This window comes from Lissotriton helveticus, chromosome 1_1 (assembly GCF_964261635.1).
Source record: "Lissotriton helveticus chromosome 1_1, aLisHel1.1, whole genome shotgun sequence".
In the NCBI taxonomy this organism is placed as follows: domain Eukaryota; kingdom Metazoa; phylum Chordata; class Amphibia; order Caudata; family Salamandridae; genus Lissotriton; species Lissotriton helveticus.
The window spans coordinates 1702830659-1702837435 of NC_136057.1; the positions used below are offsets into that span (position 1 = coordinate 1702830659).

Here is a 6777-nt window from a genome sequence, read left to right on the forward strand (position 1 = left end):
CAGCCCAAGAACTTTCTGAATCCTTTAACTTCTTACACAATTCTGGAAGTAGATTGTGCACGAATTTATCGACAAACAGTCTCTGACCACCTTCTGTGGTCATATCTTGGCTGCTTTGGTCAACGAATGTTTCTTCAAACCTGGTGAAGAAATCTGAGACAGTTTCTTCTTTCTTCTGCTTGCATGCAGACAACTTATCCCAATTTACACGTACTGCAGGCATTATCGTTTTCATGTAATCAACTATTCTACCAGGCAGTTCTGCTATCAAAGGCTCAGGCTTAGCACCACCAACTTGTCGGGCATCTGCAGCGGCAATATTAGCCCATGAGTCACCTAACTCCTGATCATGATCTGTATAACGAATTTTACCCCATAAAGGCTGTGGAACAACATTCCCAAATAGCATATCGATATCGGCTAAATTCATTATACATGACCCAGCAGTTTGTGACAACTCTTTGTAATACCCTGCAGGATTTTTACGCGGATCAGGTAATGTCTGTTTGAGTGCTAGAACTTCAGCTCGCTTCCATGGGACATGTACCCATACACGCTGGAAGTGTGGCAGAATAGGTGGGTTAGCAGTTGTGTCGCCCTCTCTCCATTGTGGGGGAACTTCTCTCATCGGGTATTGTCGCGCCTTTTTCCTACTAGATGCACCATGCTCAGATTGTGAGCCAGAAGCGCTCCCCTTACTCCGATATGATAACAATATTTCAACCGCTCTCTCGACATCGGGACCTACGATCATGCCCTCTCCAAACTTGAACCGCACACGACACAACTCTTGCGTGTTGCATTCTAGATCATTGTCTTCCAAATCCTCACAAAGAAAGACGCACATTTGTTCAAAGACATATCTCTGCGTCGGTGCTTCCCATTGATGGAAGACTTCCATGACAGACTCTACATCATATTTCACAGTATCCATAACCCATTTACGTGCTAAATGATTCAGTGAATCTCTCTCTTGATAGTCAGGCAGTCGACTCCGCAACTGTCTGCGTCCCATGTTAGGGGTCGTAGTAGGCGACCCGAAAAGAGGTGCGAAAAGGTTAGTAACAGTGCTGGCCATTTTCTGCCGAACGGAAGGTGAAACTGAAGGAAGAACGGGTGGAGGAACTGGGTGAGACAAGGCAGGGTCAGAAGCAATAGCAGAGGGGTCATTAGGAGAAACAGAAGGTGCACTAGGCGAAGTGGTAGAAAGCACAGGTGAAACAGAGGTGATCGGTGGGCCTTGAGGAGGCTGCACCACAGGAGCAGGAGCCAGCTGAAGACCAGCTGGTGGATGCTGTGGAGGAATAGGGGGCACAGGCTGCACAACTAAAGATTGCGGAGGTGCAGTGGCATTTTGCGCATAGGGGGTGGCGAGCTTAATAAATGTGACATTATTGGATCTTTTTCACGTTCTTTTGCTGCCTCTTGCTGAAGAGACGGCAAAACCGGATAGCATTTATCCATTGCCATTTTACGTTGCCTGTGCAACTGCTCACTCATCTGCTCTTCTTCATTGTCTTTAAACTGCATAGCAGCTTGTATTACTGAAAGTCCCCCTTCTCTCTTATTTTTCTTAGCTAATTTGATTTCTTTTTGTTTGGCCTCTTTACGCCATAGGCGGAAAGAGTCGAACATCGCCGCCTGGGCTTTCTTTTTGAACAGTTTAACTTCAAGGTTATCTAGGATTTCGGTATCAAAGCTACCGTATTGGGGCCATTTTAAAACACCATCTTTTCTGGTGTATTTAATCCACACTTCGTTGTATGTGATGGGCCCTACTCCGTGTTTGACATATAACTCGTAGGTTGGAGTTCCAACCGGAGGAACCGGACATGAGTCGTCCAATCGGGAATCCCTAATATTACAACCAAGACAAAACAGATTTCCAAGTCTAAGACTAGGCATCTTCGCTCTCTAGTCTAGTTCCAAACTTCGAAGGATTATCGATTACGATATTTCTCGTGAATACACGAGTCCTTCGGTTTTGGTGCTTGCAAGTACCAACAATTATCCCAAAGGATACCCAAGACTAAGACCAACTAAGGGCTGGGAGACGCTCCACTTATACTTAACTGAGATATCGATGACGTCACCAGAAGACTCGTCTTAGTGTTTCACTCTACCAAACTTCAAGGGTCCAAATCAGGGCGATAGCCAGGGCAGCAGTCCTTCGTAGCCGTCGGGAAGCGGGAACCTCGCAGCAAAGACCTTCGGACCACGTCGACATGCAGGGGTCGATGAAGTGGTTGGCCGTCCTCCGGAATTTTCACACGAAGCTCCTCACGAACCTCTGGCTGGGCTGGTACCGCTGGAATCGCCCCACGTTGGGCGCCAACTGAGGTACTGGGTTTTTCAGAACCGGTACTGAACCGGTAACCCAGCGGTGCAGGGTACACCCAGAGACCTCGGGTTCTTCCTGATTCAGACCACAGAAGCTCAGAGTCTTCTAGGTGAAGTCAAGAATCGATTTTATTGGCTGCAACCAAGGTAACAAGTGTCCTAGAAGTACAACACACGGGGAAGTATATTCTCAGGAGACTGCTCGAATTCACAAAGTCTGGCTTCTCTTTTTATACAGAATATTCAGCTTCAGGCAAACATTCTTCGAATTTGCAGTATATTATTTACAGTTCTTGGTTACAAAGGGAAAGCAGAGTCATGATGACATGTACATATTTCACGTCGTGCTGCCCACAACAAATCACCCGGCAAGGCCCAACATTTCATCAGATATCGGTGGACCCCCAATAAAAACGGGCACCTCCCCACCATAAAACAAATGAAGTAAAGAGAGTAGAGACAGATGCGAGCAAGATACGGCAGGTGTGTGCGCTGAAATGGTTTTATGGCTTGTTGAGCCTTGATGCTATCTTGTTCGGCCACTGGGAGGGGAAACTGACCTAACGAGTTCGGCCTGGGGCAATGGTTCCAACTTGCACAGGTCATAGGAAAGTCGATTAAGGTGTACGTGTCCTTTGGGAATCGAATTCAGCTGGATTAAGGCCTATGTAAAGGGCAACTCACAAAATGGCTGCCATACATAAAATGGAAGTCAAGGGTTCTGAACAATAATGACGATTTCGAGGTGAAATCGTCACTCGAATATGCTGAAAATGCTTGTACGTGGTGTACTCGTCATTCTCGGTCTTTTGATACTAAATTCGTCATGTTACGATGAAGTTTTTATTCTCGAGTCCAGAATGATTACATGAGTCCAGAATTTCAGAACCACAAGTTGAGCCTTTAATGTCAAAGGTTTTTAGAGTCTTTGGTCTCTAACTACCCAAGATTCAAAACCCCTTTCCAGCTTGAGATCTTCCTTTGGTCTTATCTTTTCATCAGAGGTCCCCATCTGAACTCCTGGAGTCATCATCTGAGCAATGTCTTACTTTTAAGACTTTCTCTCTTATGCCAAGGCCGTGGGGCTTCAGGTGCAGGGGTGTCTTTAGGCGTTGGATCTTCTTACCAGCTCCGGTTGCGGTTGCGGGAACCCTTCAGGTTGAGGCTGCTAGTGTTGGCCAGAAGCTCGAGGTAGGTTAGGGACCACCTGATCCCAGGTCATCATTGGCCCAATCACTTCAGCTAGGTGATTAGGTTGGTGAGTTGGGTTCTCTAGTATGTCGACAACCTAGGTCCCAGATTTCTTGGAATCAGGAGATCATCGTCTCTCCCCTAACTCCAGATGGGACCAGGGAGGCCCTTTTAGGTTGTCTCTTGGGTGTAGTCAGGGCAGTCAGAGTTTATGTAAAGAGCTAGCAGAGTATAAGGTCTCAGATGCCCTGTTTGTTAATTTCGGCCAAGTTAAACAAGCATTGGAAATGCAATAGGTCTCGCAGCATTAGAGTTAGTGCATTTAGAATTGCCAACAAGGAAAAGGGGCACGGTTAGCAGCAGGAGACAGCCAATGACGAGACTAAGCCCCAGCGAAACCTTTTGTAAATAACTCCCTTTCACTGTGTATGTTTACAGACTTAGCAATTTGTTCCGCAATCTCTTTCACGTGGGATCGCAATATGCACTGGGCGCATTACCCAGAGGCATATCTATCAGGAGTGAAGCAGGTGCAGTGACACCGGGGCTCAGCAGTTTAAAGGGCCCGTCCCCCCTACTTATTGCTGATTTTTGTTACCAAATCAGGACATGGAGAGATGGTGTGGTGCATTCTCCTTTCTTGCATTCGGGCCCCTGGCACCCTGGTTACTGCTCTGCTGGTAGTACCACAAGTCAGGGCACATTTCCGCGAAGGAAATCTGTGCGACATTGTGTAAAAGTACACAAGCTGTTTTTACATATATGCTGTGTAAAGCATGGATGTGTGAATAATGAGTTCTTGTTTATCCAGGGATGCAGAATCGAAAAAAACGTAGTGATTTCGGGCACGCACATGTCCTTTACAAGTCAGTTCTTGACTGTTTGGGTATCGGAACAGGGAGGAGGGATGGCTGTCAGATCTGGTGTTGAAACCCAGGAAGAGGTGTTTGGTGGGTCCGAGGGAGCACCTGAAAGACAAAAGTACCCAAGCTGAATGTGGCCTGGTGCCAGGGGGTCAGACCCAGCAGGGAGAACTGATCTGCTGAGCAAGTCGGCATACTGAGACAACACCTATCCGGGGATAAGTGAACTAGGGAGGGTGAGAGATGGGAGAGGGGCGAAAGAAGAGAAAACAATAGTTGGGGAGGGACTCGAACAGTAGGTGAAGAAAAACAGTGGAGCGGGAGTAAGAGACAAGCATAATCATGGTGGGTGAGAGATAGGAACAGGGGGAGGGGGCAAGGGGGAGTGATGGAAACAAAGTGGAGGGTTTGAGGTGGGACCAGGGTGGAGGGGTGAGAAGAGGTTGGAGGTGATGAGAGATGGGAGAGGGTGAAAGTGAGAGATGGGTGGAGGGTGAGTGATGAGAAGAGGGTGCAAAGATGAGAGGAAGACAATAGTGAGGTGGATGTGACATATAGGAGCCGGGTGCAGAGGCTGAGGTCGGGGTACAGGGCGCAGAGTTAAGAAAGAAACAATAGTGTGAGGTGACAGGAGAGGGAAAGGAACCGGACGGATGAGTGAGAGAAATAAAGAGCAGTGGGCGAGGAGTTCAGATTGGGACAGTGCGGAGGTTGAGGTGGATGAGGTGAGAAAGAAACAAGCGGATGGAGAAGAGATGTTTGGGGTAGTAATAGGCACCGTAAAGGAAGGGTAAGGGTTGATGGGTGAAGGATCAGTGGATAGGTGAGGGACTGACGGATAAACCGGCGAGAGTCCCGGTCGGGGTGATTGACGGGTAGAATGGAGAGAGAGGATGCGAGCGGATTAGGAGAAGCAGTTAAGAAAAGTGAGAGAGGCGGGTGCAGAGGTGAGAGCGATAGGTGGATGGGGGACTGCGGGAGGGAGCGGAGGGCCGATGGGTGAGTACACAAATTGAGGGATGAAAAGCAGAGGAGTGACTACTTGGGGAGGAATGAGCGGTTGGAAAGTGTTAAGGGGTGGGAGGAGGAGTGGAACGGTCCAGTGGTCGAAAGAAGTGTGGTTGAGTAGACAGAGCCAGGGTGGAGCGGTAGTGCATGGCTGACAGTGGTGAAAGGGGGAGACCTGCAAAAATGTTGTGATGGGCGGTGGGGGAGGCAGGGTAAAAGTGTGAGCGGCTTAGGCAGGACGAAAGGCAGAAGTGTGTGGGAAGAAGTTAAGAGAAACTAGTAAAGGCTATAAACCTCCGATGTTTGGCATTCTGTAGCCCCACGGACAGAAATACGCAGGGAAGAACACGCTTGTGAAAGAACATGCTGACCAGTTAGAATAGAACAAGTGAAAGCGGGATGTAAGTAGGGGGGAGGAGAAGTCTGGGCAGGCAGGATGACTCAGGGGAGGGGGCGGAGCGGGGCAGAGCGGCATGTGGGTGTGAAGAAGCCGGGCCTTTGAAGTGAAGCTAAGCTTCACTTCAAAGGTGTCGGAGGAATGCGGGCGGCTGTGCACGCGCTTTTAAGCTCAATGCACATGCGCATTTAGCTTAAAAGTCACGGGCACTGCAAGGAATCGCCACGATTCCTTGCAAGTTAGATAAAGAGTCGATGAGCCCCTATAGTCTCGCTTGCTCGATGCGCATGCGCATCGACAGGCGAGACCTAAAAAGGGGAGAAGCCTTTTTCTTCCACTTTAGCAAAGTGGATAATAACAATAATCTCCTCAGCTTATCAGTTTATCAGGATTGTGGAAGGGAAGATCCCCACACAATATGAGCTCATTTCACCAGGGGAACGGCATAATCCTGGGCCGAATGGGTGGGGGGTTTCCATTAGCAAAATCTGTAAGGCTGCCATCTGCGTTTCTCTTTCCAGATTTATTTTAAATTATAGATTACATGTTGCTCAAAATTGTGTTTTAACCTTTGAGTCAAAACTGATTTTGGGATCCATATCGGTTTAAGACTTTTTTTCTTTTCTCTTTTTCGCCTGTTGCGATACAAAGCTCCAGACCGACATCTGCAGCCTCAACCTGAAGGGTCCCTATGACCACGACCGGAGCTGGTAAGAAGATCTGATGCCTAAAGACACCCCTGCACCCGACACCACATTGCCTTTCCAGAGCCTGCAACATTTTCTTCAAACTGGAGATCTCCATTGCAAACCACAAGGCTCCCGGCATCATCTTGGCACTCTGCATCTGGCTGCTTCATGCCGCTGCTGGTGCAGCTACGGTGCCGATTGTTGGCCCCAGCAGTGCAGACCGTAAGCAGCTCCTGACTGCACGCAGCCCCGCCCCATTGGCTAACGATGGGCTCTTGCACTCTGCATC

The 6777-nt window shown here is 48.5% G+C and overlaps 1 long non-coding RNA gene across 1 annotated transcript in view; it reads left to right on the forward strand.

The window, feature by feature from the left end:
• The window catches only part of LOC144774021 (uncharacterized), a 538416-nt gene extending 531841 nt beyond the window's left edge, over positions 1-6575 (forward strand). Inside the window, exon 3 of the long non-coding RNA XR_013600087.1 lies at positions 6451-6575. This is a non-coding gene — a long non-coding RNA (uncharacterized LOC144774021). The remainder of the gene's footprint in view (positions 1-6450) is intronic.
• The last annotated feature ends 202 nt before the right edge of the window (positions 6576-6777 follow it).